This window comes from Lissotriton helveticus, chromosome 7 (assembly GCF_964261635.1).
Source record: "Lissotriton helveticus chromosome 7, aLisHel1.1, whole genome shotgun sequence".
Taxonomy (NCBI): domain Eukaryota; kingdom Metazoa; phylum Chordata; class Amphibia; order Caudata; family Salamandridae; genus Lissotriton; species Lissotriton helveticus.
In genome coordinates, this window is record NC_136068.1 from 471,898,937 (window position 1) to 471,922,218 (window position 23,282).

Below are 23,282 nucleotides of genomic sequence, written 5' to 3' on the forward strand. Positions count from 1 at the left end.
TCTCCACTGCCCCCCTCCCACCCGGGCAGCGCTCTCCCCTATGTGTGCGGTGGGCCCCCACCAGCGTGAAGGACGGACGTACCTGTGTTCTGCTCCGAGCCCTGGAGTCTTCGTGTGTGTCGCTGCCGCTTCGTGCCCTCTCCCCCTCTTGCTGGTGTGGTGCTGTGGTGCTGGTCTTCTCCCTCGCTCGGCCGCCGTCCTCGACCTCCTGGCTCCTTCTCTTCTCTCGCCGCAAATCAATCCTGGGTCAATCCTGGGGGGAATGGGAAAATGGGTGCCTCGTTCCTTCTCTTTTAAGGCGGAAACGGGCGGAAAGACGGCGAACGGGCGGAAACGGCAAATTTCGCGGGCTTTTTGCCAAATATCGCGGCATTTCCCGAGATCGGCCGATTTTGCGATTTTTTTGCAAATCGCGAAATCTCGATAAGCTGGAGGGTCTGCCCAGGCAGCAGATTCAAAAGAACTGCCAAGTTCCTTGTAGAATTAGCAGTTTTCGAGCAACAATGAAAGTGTCAAGATAACACCAGTGATTTATGTACCTGCTGCAGAGAGATGCGAGTTTTGTCCTGAGGCAGGTTTCACTTATCTAATGTAGCACAGAGGGTTAATATGGCTGCTGCAAAGAACGCATAACATGCATTTTAAAAAACAGTATTTTATGCGCATAGGTCAGTTGGTTACTGTTTTTGTCGCAGAGTGTTAGAAAGGCGAACCTGGGGGAGGCAGAAGGTGTCTGACTGACCACCCCTAGGTCCACCCCTCCTTCAGAGAAGGGACCGAGCGAGGTCGAGAGGCCTCCGACGGGAGGGCCCTCTCCTAGAATCGTACAGCAGAGTAACCACACCACTACAAATATACACCACACGTAGATAGAGTTTTCAATCTTTATCTGGCAATAAGTATCGTTTCCATATATACAGCAGATCCCGAGATCTGGAAAGTCTCGTGACAAAGGGGCAAGGTAGCGGGACAGTCTTATAGGTGGTCGGTGGCAAGGAGACTCTACGCACAGCTCTCAATCCTCGAGCTGGGGAGTCCCGGCATGTGGGGCCGCGGCAGCGCCAGCAGGCTCCAAGATGGCTCAGCGAGTGTGGACCGCGGCCGCGCCAGCAGGTTCCAAGATGGTTCAGCGAGTGTGGACCGCGGCAGCGCCAGCAGGTTCCAAGATGGTTCAGCGAGTGTGGACCGCGGCAGCGCCAGCAGGTTCCAAGATGGTTCAGCGAGTGTGGACCGCGGCAGCGCCAGCAGGTTCCAAGATGGTTCAGCGAGTGTGGACCGCGGCAGCGCCAGCAGGTTCCAAGATGGTTCAGCGAGTGGGGACCGCGGCAGCGCCAGCAGGTTCCAAGATGGTTCAGCGAGTGTGGACGACGGCAGCGCCAGCAGGTTCCAAGACGGTTCAGCGAGTGTGGACCGCGGCAGCGCCAGCAGGTTCCAAGTAGAACAGCAAGGGGAGTTCGTCACAGGGTCAGCCGCGATAGCATCAGCAGGGCTTCTCGACTCCGGGATACAACTGCCGTCCTACTCCGGGGCTGGCCCAGATATAGGTCTGGAGTCCTTTGATGTCCGGACCCTCTCGCTTGGGGGTCCGAGGGGCCGGGATGATGGTGTCCAGACACTCAGCAGGGCGGTGGAGCCAGAGCCCAGGGAGGCCGGAGGGCGATCCAAACCAGACATCTGGGGACGGTTGGAGAGCCATCGAAACTCCCCTCTCCTTGTCTCTGGTGGAGGGGCCACTCTACCACCCGGAGGGTTCTTGGTGCCTCGATGGCGGGCTCGCTGGGGCCGTGGCCGCGGCTGGTCCGGGACCACGTGTCTGTGACGTGATGGGCCCAAGATGGCGTCGGGCCTGGAATGAGGGTCCGGGGTGGGCACCGGACCGGCAATGCTGGGGCGGCCCGAGGGTGCTGTGTCAGTGGTGGTGGGCCGCCGGGTGGCGGATCTGGTGGCTTGGAGGGCGTGCAGAGGTGTGCCCGAGGCCGCCCCGGGCTGGATGGAGGGCTGATGTCGTCCGGGGCCCGCCATGCGGGAGGGGTAGGACCACGCCACGAGGCCGGGTCCAACACGCGTCCCCCCCAGCTGAAGGCAGGGGAGAGTCACCCATCTTCTTGGGGATTCTCCTTGCCAAGGCGGAAGAATCTGGAGAGGCCGTCAGCGTTGGCGTGGTCGTTGCCAGGGCGATGCTCCACGGTGAAGTTCATTCCCTGGAGGGAGATGGACCAACGTAGCAACTTCGGGTTCTCGCCCCGCATCTGCATCAACCACCGCAGGGGCCGGTGGTCGGTCTGTACTCGGAAGTGGGTGCCGAAGAGGTAGGGCCGGAGCTTCTTTAGGGCCCATACGACGGCGAAGGCTTCCCTTTCGATGGTGCTCCATCGTTGTTCTCGGGCCAGCAGGCGCCGGCTGATGAAGGCCACCGGAAGGTCCACTCCGTCAGAGTTCATTTGGGACAGTACGGCCCCAATGCCGTGTTCCGAGGCGTCAGTTTGGACGATGAACTCTCGGCTGTAGTCGGGGGCCTGGAGCACCGGGGCGGTGCACATGGCAGTCTTTAGTGTCTCAAAGGCTACTTGGCACTCGGGGTCCAGTGCACGTTCGGGGGTAGTCTCTTGGAGGTTAGTTCTGTGAGGGGCCCCACAATGCTCCCATAGTCCTTTATGAACCACCGATAGTATCCAGTGAGCCCCAGGAAGGCTCGGACGGCGGTCTGGGTGACGGGGGGCTCCCAGGCCTGGATGGCGTCGATCTTGGGTTGGAGGGGAGCCACTTGGCCGCTCCCCACTTGGTGTCCTAGATAGGTCACGGACCCTTGACCGATCTGGCACTTGCTGGCTTTTATTGTTAGTCCGGCCCGTTGGAGGGCCGTCAGGACCTTCCCGAGGTGGGTCAGGTGCTCGTCCCAACAGAGGCTGTACACCGCAATATCGTCCAGATAGGCGGCACTGAACTCTTCCAGCCCGGCCAGCACCCGATTCACTAGTCTCTGGAAGGTGGCCGGAGCATTCTTCATGCCGAAGGGCATCACGTTGAAGTGGAAGTGGCCATCGGGGGTCGAGAAAGCGGATCGTTCTTGTGCCCCTGGCGTGAGGCCGATTTGCCAGTATCCGGCCGTGAGGTCGAAGGTGCTGAGGTACCTGGCGGCTCCCAGGCGATCGATCAGTTCATCCGCTCGGGGAATGGGATGGGCGTCGGTCCTGGTGACGGCATTCAGTCCCCGGTAGTCGACACAGAACCGCAGCTCCGGGGGCACCCCGGGGGCGGCGGCCTTAGGGACCAGGACGACGGGACTGGCCCATGGACTGTCTGAGGGTTCGACTACCCCTAGGGCTAGCATCTTGGAAACTTCGGCTTGGATGCAGGCCCGGACTCGGTTGGGGACTCGGTAGGCTCGGTGCCGCACGGGCGGACTGTCCCCGGTGTCGACGTCATGAACACACCACTGGGTGACTCCGGGGGTGAGGGAAAATAAAGTCGCAAATTGACCCAGCAGGTTCTGGCAGTCCTGGCGCTGTTTGGGTGTCAGCGCGGGAGAGAGGGAGACTCCCTCGACGGAGTCATCTTTCACGGAGGTGCCCAGGAGGTCTGGTAGAGGCTCGGAGTCGTCCTCTGCTCCGTCATCGGTAGCCAACAACAGGCTCAGTTCGGTGCGGACAAAGTGGGGCTTGAGCCGGTTGGCATGTAGGACCTGGAGGGGGTTCCGGGGGGACTCCATGTCCACTAGGTAGGTGACGGGGCTCTGGCGCTCCACCACTTTGAAGGGCCCCGTCCACTTGTCCTGGAGGGCGCCGGGGTCGACCGGGGACATGACCCAGACCTGCTGGCCCGGCTCGAATTCAATGGACGAGGCATTTTCATCATACCAGCGCTTCATCTCCTCTTGACTGGCCTTCAGGTTGGTTTCGGCCAGGTCCCGGAAATTCCGAGTCTGGTTGCGGAGAGTCAAGAGGTATCGAAAAACATCGGGCGGAGTATCGGAGGCGGCCAGCTCCCAGCCTTCCTTGACCAGGCTGAGGGGGCCTCGCACCGGGTGTCCATATAATAGTTCAAAGGGGCTGAACCCCAGGGACTTCTGGGGTACCTCCCGGTAGGCGAACAGGAGGCATGGCAGCAGAACGTCCCATTTGCGCCGGAGGGGCTCTTCTAGGCCCATGATCATCCCTTTCAGGGTCCTATTAAATCGCTCCACTAGTCCATTCCCTTGAGGGTGATACGGGGTGGTGAACTTATACGCGACCCCGCACTGTTGCCACAGGGACCACATATACTTCGATATAAAGTTTGTGCCCCGATCACTGACGACCTCTCGGGGGAAGCCGACTCTGGAGAAGATCCCCATCAGCGCCCGACCCACTACGGGGGCTGTGATAGTCCGGAGGGGGATAGCTTCTGGGTAGCGGGTGGCATGGTGCACCAGGACGAGGATGAAGCGGTGCCCCTGAGAGGTGGGAGGATCCAGGGGCCCCACGATGTCGACCCCTACTCGCTCGAAGGGAGTGGTCACCACGGGAAATGGTTGGAGTGGGGCCTTGATTTTCCCCCCACTCTTTCCGCTGGCTTGGCAGGTCGGACAGGTTCGGCAGTGGTTGTACACATCGCGGCGCATCTGCGGCCAATAAAAGTGGGTCACCAGGCGGCTGTAGGTTTTGTCCTGCCCCAGGTGCCCGGCGAGGGGCACGTCATGTGCCAGGTTTAAGAGAAAGTCTCTGAAGTGGAGGGGGACGACTAGCACTCGGCCGGCCCCCAGCTCGGCGATCTTTTGTTCACTGTACAGGAAGTCCTGGTCCCAATAGATCCAGTGGGACCCCGAGGAGTCTCCTGTGGCTTGCGTGGCGGCTTGTTGTCGGAGTCCCTCAAGGGACGGACATGTCTTTTGTTCCCGCCGGAACTGCTCGCGGGTGGGGCCCCCTTCTTGGCGCCACTGGGCTAGTTCGAGAAGGGGCCCGAGCTCGGGAAGTTCTTCATGGTTGGGGCTCTGCGGCCCCAGTTCGAGTTCGGCCGTGGCAGTGGCGGGTGGCGGAGGTGCCGGCCATTCAGGTTCTTCGGGTTCGTCTTCGGCTGGGACGGGGCCCCGGGTGGACATGGATCGGGTCGTTACGCAAACCCATTCAGGAAGGCCTAGCATCCCCAGATGCTCTCTTCGCTCGATCTGTGCCCAGGGGGAACTTTCCAGGTCGTTCCCTAGGAGGCAGTCCACCGGGGCATCATCTCGGACGGTGACTTCAGCAGGCCGGACACTCCTCCCCACTCGAAGGGGATGCGGGCCATCTGGCACAGGCTCTCGGAATTGTCCGCTGACCGGACAGGGCACAGAACGTGGGGCAAGATTTGTTCTGGGGTCACCAGATGGCAGCGGACGGCGGTTATGCTGGCCCCCGTGTCACGGAGAGCCTCGGCCCGGCGTCCGTTGATGGTGACCCACTGGCGGTACTTCTGGGTGTTGATCGGAATCTGGTCTCGGGGGATCATGTCTTTGTCGCCCAGGGAGGCGAGGCACATGGCCGCGGACTCCCATTCTTCTGGTTCCATAGGGACCTCTCCTTCTTCCTCCTTTTCTTCGCTCAGAGCAGCCGCAGCGATTTGTCGACCAAGGGGGCCCGGTGGGGCCGGGCCGCTGGTTCATGGGGCAGAGAGGGTCATTGGCATAGTGACCCAGCCGCTGGCATCTGTGGCACGTAACGGTGGGGCGTGGCCCCGGCCGGGCTGGATGGGCCCCCCTCGGGCTGGAGGTTGGTGTATAGGAGGCGGGCAAAGACCCCGGCGGGAGGTCTCGGCCTCGGCTGATGCCAGACCCGCCGCCTCGCGGCCGGTGGTTCCCCGGGGACCCTCGTCCGTATTCTCCGGTGGTGTTCCGGTGGACGCGGTTGCTCGCCCACCGATCTGCTTCGACCGCTAGCTTTCGCGGCTCGGTCAACTTGCTGTCGAGGAGGTGCTGTCGTAGTTCAATGAAGCAGTTGTTGGAGAGGTGCTCCCACAACATAAGGTCGACCAACTGCTGGTAGGTAGTGACCTGACTGCCTTTGACCCACCCCTCGAAGGCTCTGCTAAAAAAGTTCACATATTCTACCCAAGTGGTACCGGGGACTTTTTTACAGTCTCGGAACCTCTGCCGGTACATTTCGGGGGTGAGTCCGTAGCGCGTGAGTAGGGCCGTTTTCATGTGCTCATAGGAGGTCATTTCGGTGTCAGGGAGTTCCAGCAGGGCGTCCCTCCCTTCGTTGACGAACTTTCCCCACAGGCCGGCGCCCCAATCCTTCAGGGGCACCCGATGGGCGGTCATGGCCACCTCGTAGGCTTTGAACCATTGCTGGATATCATCGTTCTTGTAGTATTCTTTGACTACATCTTTCGGTAGGTGAACCTTGGTGTCCACGGGAGTGGCCGAGGTCTTGGCCCCGGCCCCGCTATCTTCGTTGCCCTTGGCCTTGATTTCTAGTTCTCTCAGGCCTCGTTCGTGTTCATATGCTAGTCGTTTTTCTTCGAGGTCACGTTGTCTCCGTTTCTCTTCTAGATCCCCCTCCAGCCGTAGTTGCTCGAGGGCTATCTTTCTTTCCGCTAGCTGGAGTTCTCCGTCTAGCCGGAGTCGTGCAAGCTCCAATTCGTGTAGCCGGTTGCGCTCTCGTTCTCGAGCGTCTTCATAGATGAGGTCCGCGTTTAGTGTTGCGGTTCTTTCCCCCGTCGGGGGTGCGCTGGTTTCCTGTTGCACGTTCGGGCTATTCTCCTCTTGGGGTGGTCTGTCTCGGGATTCCACCCAGGCTTGTAGGGCCGATTTGAAGTCCTCTTTTGTGCTCAGGCCAGTGGTAGCGATACCCATGTCTTTACAGAATTGTTTTAGTTCTTTGTGGCTGTACTCTTCTATCTTCTCTTTCTGGAATTCGGCAGGTAGGTTGGTTCCTTGGGTCGTCATGGTCTCTGTGTGTTTTTTCGTTGTAGCGGGTAGATCACTCTCTGTACGATTTTTGCGTTGGCTCGGATCGCAGCGCCTGCCACCAATGTTAGAAAGGCGAACCCGGGGGAGGCAGAAGGTGTCTGACTGACCACCCCTAGGTCCACCCCTCCTTCAGAGAAGGGACCGAGCGAGGTCGAGAGGCCTCCGACGGGAGGGCCCTCTCCTAGAATCGTACAGCAGAGTAACCACACCACTACAAATATACACCACACGTAGATAGAGTTTTCAATCTTTATCTGGCAATAAGTATCGTTTCCATATATACAGCAGATCCCGAGATCTGGAAAGTCTCGTGACAAAGGGGCAAGGTAGCGGGACAGTCTTATAGGTGGTCGGTGGCAAGGAGACTCTACGCACAGCTCTCAATCCTCGAGCTGGGGAGTCCCGGGAGGTGGGGCCGCGGCAGCGCCAGCAGGCTCCAAGATGGCTCAGCGAGTGTGGACCGCGGCCGCGCCAGCAGGTTCCAAGATGGTTCAGCGAGTGTGGACCGCGGCAGCGCCAGCAGGTTCCAAGATGGTTCAGCGAGTGTGGACCGAGGCAGCGCCAGCAGGTTCCAAGATGGTTCAGCGAGTGTGGACCGCGGCAGCGCCAGCAGGTTCCAAGATGGTTCAGCGAGTGTGGACCGCGGCAGCGCCAGCAGGTTCCAAGATGGTTCAGCGAGTGTGGACCGCGGCAGCGCCAGCAGGTTCCAAGATGGTTCAGCGAGTGGGGACCGCGGCAGCGCCAGCAGGTTCCAAGATGGTTCAGCGAGTGTGGACCGTGGCAGCGCCAGCAGGTTCCAAGATGGTTCAGAGAGTGTGGACCGCGGCAGCGCCAGCAGGTTCCAAGTAGAACAGCAAGGGGAGTTCGTCACAGGGTCAGCCGCGATAGCATCAGCAGGGCTTCTCGACTCCGGGATACAACTGCAGTCCTACTCCGGGGCTGGCCCAGATATAGGTCTGGAGTCCTTTGATGTCCGGACCCTCTCGCTTGGGGGTCCGAGGGGCCGGGATGATGGTGTCCAGACACCCAGCAGGGGGGTGGAGCCAGAGCCCAGGGAGGCCGGAGCGCGATCGAAACCAGACATCCGGGGACGGTTGGAGAGCCATCGAAACTCCCCTCTCCTTGTCTCTGGTGGAGGGGCCACTCTACCACCCGGAGGGTTCTTGGTGCCTCGATGGCGGGCTCGCTGGGGCCGTGGCCGCGGCTGGTCCGGGACCACGTGTCTGTGACGTGATGGGCCCAAGATGGCGTCGGGCCTGGAATGAGGGTCCGGGGTGGGCACTGGACCGGCAATGCTGGGGCGGCCCGAGGGTGCCGTGTCAGTGGTGATGGGCCGCCGGGTGGCAGATCTGGTGGCTTGAAGGGCGTGCAGAGGTGTGCCAGAGGCCGCCCCGGGCTAGATGGAGGGCCGATGTCGTCCGGGGCCCGCCATGCGGGAGGGGTAGGACCACGCCACGAGGCCGGGTCCAACACAGAGATTCTTTATTTACTCTGCAGCTCATAAGAGACAATCATAATCTAGCACAGTGACCTGTCATCAAAGAGCTGGGTACACACTGCATGGTACAAGTTAGTAACTTATGTTTTTTCCAGTCTTTCCTTATCCTGATGCTGCTTAGGGGTTTATTTGGGTGGAAATACATTTTTATTGTTAAAGTCAATGCTAACCACTGTGTTATGTTCTGAGTCCTGAGTTTGTGCTTTTCCAGACAAGCACTCTTTAAAAATGTCTATCAGTATGCATGACATGTGAATCCTACACCTTGTAGTCCCCTTTGCCTTATGTACCATTTTCTCTACACTGATTTACACATATGATTCATTGTCTTTAAATGTGTGTGATGTAAAGTGCTCTGACATCCTACAATGGAATGAGAGATGCTATAAAACAAATGAAATAAATGTAACAGATGTGCTATGGAAAAATGAGAGGCACTGTTGAAGGGCGACAATAAGGGAATCATTGAAGAACCCCAACAAAGATAGTTGTATCCTGGTGCATATTAAGGTCATCATTTACTATTCTTTAAAAGCTAATACAATTCAATATATAATGATAAATGTGTTGTAGAATGCACCATTGATTCCTAACTTTTCTTGGGGCGGAGAGGCCACTCACTGCACTTAGTGTGCACTGTATGGGGACTGGTCTGAAAACACTTGCCTTGGCTGCTTTGGGTTTCCACTCTGGCTCTGGCAGGATCCTTGTACTGTGAAATAAAACAAACTATTTAAAAGTTAATCACAGAGGTTCAGCACCAACCTTTCCTTTACATTTTCCCGTTTTTTTGCAAACTCTTTCAATATAAAATACTAAAATACTTAGTAATTCGAGTATTTGTTTTTGTGTGCACATGTGTTTATTTTTTTCAAATTACTCTTTTAATGTTTGAAATTTAAATCATACAAATTGCTGGGGGTCCCCGTCTTCCAGTGGTGAGTCAGTGGGGATCCTCAGGAGTCAAAAGTTTGGGAACCACTACCCTATGGCACAGCGTGCAAGGCAGTGCCTGAAAGCATCGGGGCCTGATGTGAGCCCCATCGCTCCCAATGACATGTGACTCCAGTGCGCTCCTCACTAATGATGACATAAGAGGCTGAAACGTGTCTACGGTCACTTATGTTCAGAAGGGCTAGCAGTTTAGACCAGATTGTCCCTTTTGAGGTGGAGCTAAGGCCCAACAAGGGTTTCAGCTAGAACAATACTATGTGAATCGTTTCAGAAAAATATAAAACAACATTCATTTTTGACAGTGAACACATTTGTGATTATATTATGTATATGCAGGGCTTTAAGTGGGCAGGGTCTCACCGGTGCTGAGCACCGGCAGTTTTTTTAAAGGGGGCCTCGAAACAGGTCTCTATCGGCAGGGCCGGACTGGGAACCGAAACCGGCCCTGGCAAAGTGCTCGGCCGGCCCCCCCTCCCCCCGGAGGGTTGGGGGGTGCGACCGCGCTCTTTGCTAGGGCCGGTTTTCGGCCGATTTTGTTACAGTGCCGTTTTTGCAGCTATGCTGCAAAAAACGACCCTGTAACAAAACCGGCCCCCTGGGGCCCAAAACTGGCCCCCACCCTCGCGGCCGACCGGGGGATTGCCCGGTGCCTGCAACGGCCAGTCCGGGCCTGTCTATCGGGCTCTGTTTAATGCCCTGGCAGAGGTGGTCCGTTTTTTCCGTGACAGCAGGCACGTTAATGTGCGCTGCTCACACTGCTCATTTCTCACTAGTGGAGGCGTTACATCATGACGTCATGTCAGATAAGCGTTGTAGGGGAAAGGAAATCTTTTCAAGAGAGTCATTTTTGTCTCTGGATTTCCCTTCTCTTTTTGAAACTCCGGAGCAGCCACACTGTTGTGGTGTCACCAGGGCTTTAAGTGGAAGATTTTTCAATATTATATACAAGCCATAGTTGCTGCTTATTTAGCTTATGCAACTAACAACCATTGACAAAGCCAATAGTCCTGACTTCTTGTAGGTATGATGTTACTTGTATCATATATCCGGATGCAATGACAGAAAAAGCATTACCCCCTCATAGGTCCTCCCTGTCCCAGTCCTTATACTTGAGGCAGTCCAGCCTCCACCCAGCCAATCACAGCGCCAGTATTTGAATACTACATAAGCCACGCCCACCTACCGCCATGCCTGTTGTTTTTCTGCTCCGACGGCGGTCGGAACGCTGGTGCTCACGGTTCCGGTCCCTGGACCCAGTTTCCTTTGGTTATGGTACCGTGAGTTGTTCATCTTTGTATTTGATTTGTGAATTCTTGCTGTCTTGATTTTCAGTGACTATGCACGGCCGTTCCGGTCCTCCGGTCGGCTGCGCTTCAGGCCGGACTGGCCGTAGCGGGCACTGGGCAATCCCCCGGTGCGCTGCATGGGTGGGGGCTGGTTTTCGGCCCCTGGGGGCCGTTTTTGTTACAGGGCGGTTCTTGCAGCATAGCTGTAAAATTGTCCCTGGCAAAGAGCTCGGCGGCACCCACAACCCCCCGTGGGGGAGGGGGGGTGCGGCCGAGCACTTTGCCAGGTCCGGTTTTGGTTCCTAGTCTGGCCCTGGCTGCGCTCCTGTTCTGGGGTCAGGGTGCTCCCCACTCTTGTGCTGGGCTGGGGCAGGGAGTTTTCGTGGTGTCCTGGCCTTGGGTCATTCCGGCGCTGGCGCTCTCTATTGCAGAGTTCGGCCCCCGCCATGCTTTTTTGATCTGTGGCTGTGGGTGGTGACTACAGGGCTGCTCTTTTTTATTTCATTGCTCCAGTTCACGTTACAAGACTTGGTGATTGAGGGCAGTATTTATTGGAAGTTGCTGGGCACTTCTTTTTGTTGTGGTGAGTTCCTGTTTGATTTCTTCCGGTTTATTCACCATGAGTGAAGGGTCTTCTTCACCTGTGCCTGCTATGGTTTCCAAGCAGCATTATGTTCAGGATCTGCGGGAGGAAGACGTTTTGCAGATTTTTAGGGCTGATTTACAGGACTTGATAAATTCTGTAGTCCAGTCTGCGTCCTGGAGCCTTCAGCAAAGCGGGCTAAGAATGATGAGGACGACATGGACAATTAACCTAAGGAGAAGTATGTCCAGGGCAAGGTGTTTTCTGATATGCTGATATCCATATACCTCCCGGATTCAATTTGATCAACAAAGATAGGCACGGTCATAGGGGCGGGGGCATAGCAATTATTCACAAGAGTAAATTCTCCATCACAGAAATTACCTCTTGCGAGTATAGGTCCTTTGAACGCCTCTCAGTCAACATCAAGACATACGCCAAAAGACCATTACTCTGTCACCTCCTAAACCACCCCCCAGGCAACTCCAAGAAATTCAGAGTTCACCTTTCCGACCTGATTGCCCACTGTGCACTAAGCAAATCTAACAACATAATTCTTGGCGACCTCAATCTCAGATGGAATGAAACTCAAAACTCGCTCATTCAATCCTTACATAGCCCACTGCTGGAAAATAATCTAACCCAACACTGCTCAGAAGAAACACACCACAAGAGAAGCAACCCTGGATGCAATAATTGGCAAAAACAATGCACTCTCCATTGACTACATCTTTCCCGTTGACTGGTCAGACCACCACATCATTCTCTTCCACATCAACCAAATGGTCCAAACTCAACCCCCAACTCAGGTCCCCCCCAAATGGGTCAGGAACACAGCTCAGATCCCTCGGACTGACCTAGAAGAACGAATTAGCTCGCTCCGCCCAGCGCGACTGATCACCTCATAACTACTGAACTCACCTCCCTCTACAATGTCAATTTGACGCTCACCCTGGACCACCTGGCCCCCCTGAAACAAAAAAAAACCAAGATCATCCCTTCTAGATCATGGTTCTCCACTGACATTAATGAAGAAAGAAGGCAGCTCAGAGCCTCAGAAAGAATCTGGAGGAACAATCCCTCCACCCTCCATCGCGACCAACTTAATGAAGCCCGCAGGAACTACAAAAAGCAAATTAAGATCAAAAAGTCAGCTTTCTTCTGTTCCGCGCTAAACACCGCAAAAACCCGTCTCAAAGAACTCTTCAATATCATCAGGAATCAAACATCCAAGCCTCCGACTTCCTCAATACTGGCATCCAAAGAACAATGCGACAACTTCGCCGTCTTCTTCAATGACAAAATCGACCAGATCGACCTCTCACTTGGCGCGATTCTCCCCCCGCCACCATGAGCAAGGCACATGAAACTAAGGCTGCTGCCGCCGTGAACGCTCCAAAACAATGGTCCTCCTTCATCCCGATTCAGGAAGCGGAAATAGTCACTTTAATCTCCACGGCTAAACCGTCATCCCATGTTCAAGACCAGCTACCCCCACATATGGCCAAGGACCTGAAGCACACCCTAGCCCCGATATGGTGCAAGGTCATCAACAGCTCTCTGAGCTCTGGATCTGTACCAGACTGTCTCAAAGTTGGTCAAGTCACGCCACTACTGAAAAAATCGGGACTGGACGCAGAAGATATGAACAACTTTAGACCTGTATCGAACTTACCCCTTCTGTCCAAAATCCTGGAAAGATGTGTCCTCCCTCAGCTGACTCTTCACCTGGATAACATCATTCTCCTAGATCCCCACCAATCTGGCTTCAGAAAAGGCTGCAGCACAGAAACGGCAATCATCAAAGTCCTAGACGATCTCCACAAGTCACTTGATTCGGATCATTGCTCCCTTCTCATCCTCTTAGACTTATCGGCCGCGTTCGATACAGTCAATCACTCTCTGCTCCTTAAGGTCCTCCAAGAAAGAGCCGGTCTTGAAGAGACAGTCCTCAATTAGTTCTCCTCTTTTCTTCACAACCGCTCACAAAGAATAAAAATCAAAAACTTTGAGTCCGACCTCCAACCAGTTAAGAGAGGTGTTCCCCAAGGGTCAGTGCTCTACCCCCAGCTTTTCAATATCTACATGGAACCACTCACCACACTGCTCAGGAACTCCAACATACCTTTCCACCTATATGCAGAAGATACGCAACTTTATCCGGAAACCACCTACATAGACGACATTCGAAGAGTAAATACCACGCTCAGGGAGGTGCAACACTGGCTTCCACCAACCACCTGAAACTCAACCAAGAGAAAATTGAAGTACTCCTAATTCAACAGAGACGAAAACCCCCAAATTGAAGAATGGCTGAAAGCCATCGATGTCCTCAATGGTACCCTCTCCACAGCGGACTCGGTAAAATCTCTAGCTTTTACCCTAGACCCAAAACTGAACCTGAAAAAACACATTTCGAGATCCGTCAAAAGTGCCTTTCTCAACCTGAAATTACTATATAATATAAAACCCTTCCTTTCTCCTAAAGACCAACAAGCCACGCAAGCACTGGTGCTCTCCAGAATCGACTATGGGATCGCAGCTCTAACCGGAACAGCAAAATCTCACCTAGCACCCCTAAAAACAACCTTCAAAACTGCAGCAAGAATGGTCACAGGAACTAAGAAATTCGAACACATCTCTCCAGCACTCAGGGAACTTAAATGGCTCCCATTGGATCTTCGAGCCAGCTTTAGAACAGCTTGCCTCACGCATAAAGCCCTACACACAGGCAAACCAGAATACTTAGCCGCTAAACTCAAAAGAGCCCGCCAGTCCAGGAACCTCAGGAGCTCCAACACTCTACTGCTCATCCCCCTGAAAACTCGCAAGCAGTGAAATCTTTCGCTGGTAACGCCCCTAAAATCTGGAACTCCCCCCCCCCACATCAGAACGATCCCCTCATTCCCTAAATTCAAGAACATGCTCAAAGTCCTCTTCATAGACCGCTCCCGGGCGAAACGATAAGTTACAAGGTTGCTCCGGTCACGGTTCTCCATATTTTCATATTCTCTTGACGGTGAACTTTGAATTGGACCCAGAAAACCTTGCGGTCTCTCCGACCTGGCTAACTATAGAATCGAACTAGACGCTCATCCAGAAGGATCGTCACCCTACCCGCCCCATGCCTGCCCGCGCTCCTATCTGAACTATACGTGGCTCAATCCTCCATGGAACATCATAAAATCTGTACCGCATAACTGCATCTGACTGTACATGATGTAAAGCGCTCTGACACCTTCGGGTCCAGCTAGCGCTATATAAAGCTCCTAAAATAAAAATAAATAAATATTTGGGAGGTGCTTGGTTTTGACTCTAAATCCCTGGCTGATAAGGGGTTTTACGCACACTATAGTTCTGCTGTGGTGGATGACCTTCCCTTCCATGATGTCCTGAAGGATATCATGACTAAGGAGTGGCTTGAGGTGGACAAGCAGGGTATTCGGCGCTTTCTGGGTAAGCGGTATCGCCTGGCGGACTTTGACTTCCAGTTCCCTGTGATTTCAAAGTTAATTCTCTTTTGTCCACTATGGCTACTACCTCCTCTTCCTCTTTGTCGTCAGAGGAGGCTTCCCTGACAGATCAGATGGAGCGTAAGGTGGAGTCTGCTCTCAAATATTCTTACTCCTCTTCTCACTTTGGGATGGGTGCTAGCACTTATGCCTCGCAGGTCTTGCTGAAGGATTTTGATAAGATGTTTGACTGTCTTCAGGATCACGGGGACCCTACTCCTGTGTTGGCTCAAATGGAGATCTTGGCGCAATTCCTCTTAGATGTCACTTTCGATTCCTTGTGGGCCTTCTCCTCTTCTGCTGGGGTGCCAGTCGCTGTAAGGAGCTCTCTATGGACTAAACCGTGGTGTCTTGAGGCTGCGCAGAAGGTTTTGGTCCATAAACTTCCTTTTGAGGGTCCCCGTCTCTTTGGGGACGCTTTGAATACAATGGTGCACCGCTCTGCAGAGGAGAAGAAGTTGTTGAAGCCTTTTCAGCCTGCGCCTAAGAAAAAGTATTTTTTCCAGGAGCAGGGGTTTCAGGGGGTTTTGTCATCTCAGCCCTTTCGTGGTTGGGCCTGGGGTTGGGGGGCCACATTCCATTATAAATCCCGGCCTCAGCAGCAGCAAAAGCAGAATCCCTCTGGTGCAGGACAGAACTGACTATGCCATTGTGAGGGCTCGCCTCCGTTTGTTTCTGGACCGGTGGTCGGCTCTGATTTCCGACCAGTAGGTCTTGTTTGTCATCAAGTGGGGTTACCAGATTCCATTCCGGGGCCCTCCCCCTCTGGATTGTTTTCTGGTTACCCCGTTGTCAAGAGACCCCGTGCAGAGGTCAGCCATGTTGTCCGGTGTCGCCATGTTGTTGCAGAAAGAGGCGATTGTACCGGTTCCAGTGGTAAAAGTGGGCCTGGGGTTCTATTCCCATCTGTTTCTGCTACCAAAGCTTGATGGTTCCTTCCCCCCCATATTAAATCTCCGATCCCTGAACAAGTTGGTGCAGTTGGATCATTTTCGGATGGTCACGTTATAATCCATCATTCCCCTCATCCAGGAGGGCAATTTTTTGGCTTCTCTGGACTTGGAGGACGCCTATTTTCACATTCCGGTCCATCCTGCCAGTCAGTGGTTCCTGAGGTTTCCAGTCCACGGGATACATTTTCACTTTCCGGTACTGCCGTTCGGCCTTTCCACTGCTCCCAGGACTTTTACCAAGGTATTGGCTCCTGCTGTGGGGGGTTTGCAACATCGGGATTTCTCCGTGTTTCTCTATATTGATGATTGTTTGGTCTCAGCTTCTTCTTTTCATAAGGCTCTTCTGGCAGTAGAGGCTATGTTGACCCTGTTCCAGGAGCTGGGGTTCAAGGTGAATCTGGTGAAGTCTCATCTGGATCCCGTTCAGAGACTTCAGTTCATCGGGGGTCTGTTTGACACCTTTCTGGGGGTTTTATTTCTCCCTCCTGTTCGGATCCTTTCCTTGCAGGCTCTGTTGCGGGATCTGTTGAGCCGTCCATCTGCCCCGGTTCGTGTTTGGTTGCAGGTCCAGGGATTGATGGCTGCGACCACTGCTGTGGTTCCTTGGGCTCGTCTCCATCTCAAACCTTTGGTGACTCATCTGTTGGCTCGGTGGGACTTCTCCCGGGCGGATTGCGAGACTGGTTCCTCTCTCTCCTGCTCTGGTTCTGGACTTGGACTGGTGGCTTTGCACTCCCAATCTGGAGAAGGGGGTGCGGTTTTGTCTTCCACCTCCCCTTCTGTTTACTATGGATGCCAGTCTTTGGGGTTGGGGGGCCACTTTTGGGGTCATTGGAAGCAAAGGATCGGTGGTCTCGGCGGGACAGCGCCCGTTCCTTGAACTGGCAGGAGTTGGCGGCCGTTTGGTAGGTGGTGCAGTTCTTTCAGGTTCATCTCCACTGGTCGATCTTTTGGTTCATACCGACATCAGGTGGCTCATTGTTAATATCTTACAAATTATTTTGCGTGTTGGCCAGGGTAAGTTGGAACAAAGTAGCCAAATTTTTCAGGTTGATCTCTAGTTAGAAGTTTTCAATATTCCTGAAAATGTATTTTCTGCTTTATTTGTTTAATTCTAGGCCAACAGTAAAAGAAGTCAAGAACATAAATAAATCTAAAATTGGATGCATCATGTATATATTACTGGGCCAGCCACTATACAAAAGGGTAGCATAGGAATGCCTTCACTATTCCAGCCAGGGCCATCCCACTGTATCTGGAGTTGATCCCAGGGTAGGCAATCATTTTTCTCCTAAATCAGTTTCCACTTCTAAGGAAGGAATGGCTTCTAGGAAAAAAACCAATGATGGCAAATAAGCCATGCCATGTCAGCATGTCTGACCAGTTGGCATGTTTTTTAACCTAAGACAGACTCCCGAAGTGGAGGTCCATATTTTTTGTGGACTTTCTGTCTGGATCTGCAAAGGTGAACCTGGACATGGCATGTGTTAGCACAGCATTATAAGGGTCCCACGAGGTACACCAGCATCTTTCACACCATTCTCTCTGGTGCTGAGCAAGTCTTAAAAAGGGTTTTCTGACATGAGGTAAATGGTAACTCTGCCATCAAGAAAACCACCTTTCCATGCTCTCCATATAACACAAAGGATGCAATAGCTGGGTTTATGAGACAGCTGCCATTTTTTGGTGGCTGGCCAGTAACCCCTACCTCTGAATTTGACATATGTACTCCTTACTTTGACCTTCTATTACATGTGGTATGAAGGACGGATCAAATGAAAACGTCCCTGTGAATTGATTGCTGATAAAATATAACTATCCAGCAAGAGGAGATCAAAAAATGAAATGGCGTTTAAGGATGCACAACTGAAGAAGAATGATCAGCAACATCGAACTGGCTTTTACCTAACAGCCACAGTTAGTAATTGTCCCACAATGTTAAACTACTGCTTTCGAAAAGGAATGCATAGAATGTATTATACTAATGATAGACTGTACAGAAGGTACTGCTCTAGATGCGAATGAGATCCAGGAAACATGACACACATAATACAGAAGTGGCACATGATGATGAGATAATTTAGCAACGTTATGGATTTACCGAGTAAAATAGTAAACTCTTCAAATTAAATTAGAAGGTATTACTTGAAAAATATACTACGTTCTCGATGTTAGGATTTATATGAAGCTTGCTTCGATTTCCAAGATACATTTTTTCCTAAAGCAAAAAATGTATGATGACATTTTACACTGAAGACAAAAGTTTAACTTCATCACCAATCTCTGACATGATTGAGCACAAGTAATAAATAAAGAAATACAAATCTAATAAGACAAAGAGTTTAAATAAAGAAGAAACCCATAGGGGGAGAGAACAATCGTGTGAGGCACCACAGCAGACGACCTGGCAACTACAATGAAACTGAGGGAACAAAAAATATTGGCGCCTGGCCGTCAGCGCCGCTGCTGCCACCCAGCCGCACCATCCACGTCACCCCCAGTACGTCCCGCACCGGACAGACTGGCGATCCACATAGCTGCAAGGTTTCAAATTGGTAGTGTGACATTTTCATAATTTCAGTGTGATTATGAGTGACATTTAAACAACTATGAGTGACGCTTTCTTGCAAGCAAAAATCAGGCAATGAAGACAAAGGAAACATAAATATCAGAAATTAGACCCATTTGAGCAATGAGAAATTCTAAGAAGATATAACACTGCTGCAAACGCCTGCTGCAGCTGACTCATAATTAAAATGAAATTGTGAAAATGTTACACATAGCAATATAAAACCTTGGCAGCTATGGACATCGAGAAAGCAGGTCACATGGCTCCGCTAAGAATTAACACCAAAAAGAGCAAGGACCTGCGTTTAGACTGTAGAACCACTGGAGCGAAGGTGTGCAATAAGTGCCACTGACAATACAAGACAACAGTTTAGTAGAGAACACAGTTCTTTACTGGAAAACAGCCCACCAATGTAGAAGGGGTATTGCTGGGTGCACATGCACTATTCAGAGTTGTAGTGGCATGAGCATCACCAGAGCCTGCCCTGATGTCCTGGCATAAATATTTCTAGTGTCACACAGCAGGTGATAAGTTACACACTAATGGTAAATACACCAGATGAGGCTTCAGGCAAAGATTGAAATTTGTTTTTCTGTGCATGGCACAGAAGCAGCATGATCTTAAGTCGGGTATTCTGTCCGCCCTGTATTGCTGCTTAAAGCCTGCAGCACAGCAAGTGTCGAAAGACCCCTAAATCCAACACCCCACCTTCAGATCCAGATACGCGCAGGTAAGTGCAAAAATAGACTGTGAGGACGCCTACTGATGAGAGTACCTGTCTGTGAACTGGTGGCATTGCGGCTGTTTGGGGAGAGCTCAAATAATAAACCAGGAGAGAAGAATCACTACACTCCATGCCGCTCTCCGTGTCCCACGTGGGACGGTGAGACCTGGGCCCAGACTATAACAGGGTGTGAGAGGCCGGAACACAGATCTCAACTGCCTCAGGCCCATACTATAAATGAATAAGAGTCCGCTGACTTGCAGACTTCCGCGCCGCAGTCAGCATATGTGTGATAGGTAGCATGATTGCTGGGCAATCCTCAAGAGAATACTGGTGAGTGGTGGAACTCGCACAGCTGATGGGTAAGACAAGGAAGGTTGTGCAGGTGATGACCTGTAGTGTGCTCTGAGAAAAACGCTGCCTGGCCTGACAGCGACAATTCAACAGGAACTAATACAATGCCGCCCCCTGGCTAGGGGGAAGCTTCTCAAAGCACAACGTGGGGTGACTCGAAGGTCTTATTCCATAGGTAAAGTTAATCCAAACACCGTGATGGAGTTTAAAGTTTCACGTTTTATTAAACGTATACCGGATTCAAAATAAATCTTTAACAAGCATTGGGTGCTTCATGCTTGAATGCAAGATAGATTGCACAGTTCTAATGATTCCCACAGTTATAATGATTCCCGATGCATTTCGGGCTCCGCCCTTCTTCAGGGGATAACTATGGGTGTAACAGAACACGGGCTCCGAAGAGTTCCCACCGTTAATCGGAGAGCCTGTGAGAGACACAAAGTGGTCACAATAAAGCAGGCTGACAAATATTTTTTAAAGTATTTCAAAAATGTCACACAAGTATAATGAAGCAAGCGGCCCCGGGGTATGGTGTGCGGTGTGCAGCAGAGACGTTTTAAGGCATGGGTAAAGTGGGCTATGGCCCGGGGCCCGAGGCTTTCAGGGGGCCCCTTCTAGAGCCAGCTCTGTTCTGCAGAGAGTCTTGCCCTGACTACCTTAAATAATTCTTAAACATAATACAGCTTTCCCTGATTTTATTTTTAATGTGGGTGAAGTGTGAGAGTCTATTACAGACATTTTGCAGATGAATGTTTTGTTTTTGATTCATGCAACATCCATAAAAAATTATTTTCTATCAAAACAGGACCTCACATATGAGAAATGGAAAGTTGTCACTGACATTATTTGCAGTATTAATCCTGAGCTGCTGCTGCATTACAATATTGAAAACCTGAGTGGTCCCTGAATATTTGATGTAAACACATTTAGAATTTGGACCAGTGTGCCTGTGCACTGTCAGTGACCTGGCCAGAGAGGGCATGAAAGAGCTGAAATGGTATCATAAATTGGATGCTGTTTCGAAAAGGGGCCCCCAAAATTCGTTTGGCCCAGGGCCCCCAAAATCCTTAAGATGTCCCTGCTGCGCAGCCCTCTTCTATTACGAGTTCAGATAATTAACATTAATTGGTTAATAAACTAAGAGACTAGCACGTACTCTGTAGCAAACAGAAACCGTTTATATCATTTTAAAAACACAGACGTCTTACTACATATATGCTTTGCCAGTTCACCCTGCCTTCGGCTGAGCCTTTCTACCTGCAGCAGAGTACATCTTCCCCTCCACGCTGATGCTGTCAAGACTCCGCCTCAGTACGTGCTCTCTGAACAGATATCAACTTTTCAGTTAGATACTGTCAGAGTAATGTCATTTCCCTTCATGTGAAAGAAATTCTTGCAAACAAACCGCCTGATTCATCAAGCTAAATTGCACTCGCAAAGGGCAAGATTCTCAGAATCTTGCCTTTTGCGAGTGCAATTTTTGCATTTGGGATTCATCATCCCAAATGCAAAATTCGCTATTTAAGAATTCGCACATTTGCGAAGAATTGAATTTAAGGAATCTCTATTTGAGATTCCTTAAATGCAATTCATGAAGCATTTTAAAATTGCGAAAATGCAATTTTGGGCCGCTATTTACCGAGAGGTCAGACCTCTCGGTAAATAGCAAAAACTTAGAAAAATGCTTTTAAAAGCATTTTTCTAAGTTGCATGTTGCACACACACATGTCCTTTGGACATGTGTGTGCGCAACACCTGTTTCAATTTGCATTTAAGGGGTGCTACAGGGTGTCCTTTGGACACCCCTGGCACCCTTTAAATCGCTATCTTATTTGCGATTAGCTAATTGCTAATCGCAAATAAGGAATACTCCCCATTCATTCCTATGGGCCTTTTGGCCCATAGGAATGATTGGGGAGTTATTCCTTATTTGCGATTAGCAATTTGCTACTCGCAAATAAGGAATGTGTAGGAATCGCTATTTATGTAGCAATTCCTACATGAATACCGTTTTGCGAGTCCTTAATAGCGATTCGCTATGAATCGCTATTAGGGGCTCGCAAAACGTCCCGTTGATGAATAAGGCTGAAAGTGTTTATGATACCGCCCGCAAACCAGCCAGTGAAGTTTCTGCTGCGGGCTGCGTGCCTTGGCGCTTTATGTGGCAACTGAGACAAAAAACAAATATGCATGAAGGTTACAGTGCGATCTGTGGCACTTGAGATGACTGGATCCAGGGGGGGGCAAGCGCCCTACCTTGCCCCCCCCTGCGGACGCCCATGTGTACGGACAGAGGATAATTACCGCGAACATAATGGCAAAATGGTAAATTGCTAAACGCCAATCGCCCCTCTCCACCCTCTCCGGCTCTCTCTATCTATCTATCAGCGCTATCTTGGCTTTGCGATTGCAACAGCGACCGCGAAACATGTGAAACTTGACAGTATAAGCGGCCGGGGGTGAATGCTTTGTTTTGAATGCTGCAAGCACCCCTGCTGCAGTAATCCCTTTCAAAAGGGCCGCTTAAGGAGAGAGCAGTGCCGAGCAGTTCGGAGTTGGAGCCACAGAACTGCCGTGAGCCGTGCATTGATTAAGTGAGGCCACTAGGCACGAATCTCGGGTGCTCCCCAGTCTCGGGTGCCCCTCTGTGCAGGATTCATAGGGCATTAAGGAGCGTGGTAGTGGCAGCGGGTGTTGCTCACCGGTGTGGGGAGAACGCTGTCCGAGGACATAAATCTCGGGAGAGAGGCTGCTGTGTGCTTCCCCAAGCTGGCCCTGCGATTCCTTTGTAGAACACGAACCTCTCTACCTCGTCATCTTATTCCATCTACTTTCCACAAGCGGGAAAGGAGCACAGCAGCAAACAGTAAGAGTCTTTCTCGTATTGGTCATGCCATCTAGGTGTTTGCATTCAAATACAATAGTAAAAAAAGTAGTAAGCTCAGAAAGTTGTGATTTGAGCAAAAGGAGTATCCTCAAGCTCCAGAAAATCATCTGTCGCCGGAGAAAAAGGGATCACCTTTTACATCTGAAAACGCAACCATCCGTGATGTCAATGTTCACAAAAGGGGTAAGGTGGTCAAAGCGTGGGAAGGGGATAAAAGAGGAGGAAATAAAGGAGGTTTCAGGAGAAGAATCGATGGACACCCATGTGACTACAGGGAACAGGTTGGAGAGTCGGTGTATTAACTCAGAAGTTCTTTACCCCGCTGTAATCATACACCAGGATAATGGGGGAACATTCGTACAGCCCCCAGGCGAAAGGGACGTTTTTCAGCCTCCATGCGAAATTGTTGTACGACAAGTAGAAAGGGTAGGTAGCATTCCAGAATCGGAAATGGATTCGTCAATGGGCAAAGCAGAAGGCCTTCTGGAGAAGAACGCTGAAATAAGGGAAGCCATTCCATTATTTCCACTTGCAGGTTTAGTGTCATCTATGGATGGCTCAAGAGGTGCGCTGAGATCTGTGCCTGGTTTCCTGTCGACTGAATCAAGTGATCTCTCTTTTAAAGTGAAACAGCGGACTGAAGCCAGCTCCAGATCAGGGCAGTTGCAGATGAAGGATTACACCTTACCGGACATTGCTAGGCAAATGGAAAAAAACGCAGAACTAATGATGCAGCTGAAAAAGATTGAGACTTTGGAGATGGATCCAGAACTGTACACTGACTCAGAATTGTATCCGCTCGAACAGTAGCTCAAACACATATGCCTACTATGTATAGCAGTACACCCACTAATCTATCCCAAGCTGCTGATTTATTAGATCTTTCTGTTGAAAGGATATCAGTGGTTAAGGGGTAAGATAAAGGGGTAGGGAATATTATGATTGCAAGTGAGAATGCCTGGACGGGGGGACTAGGGAGATTTTCTATACATTAGAGAAAATCCTCCCCGCAATTCTAATGTTGTTGGAAAAAAGTA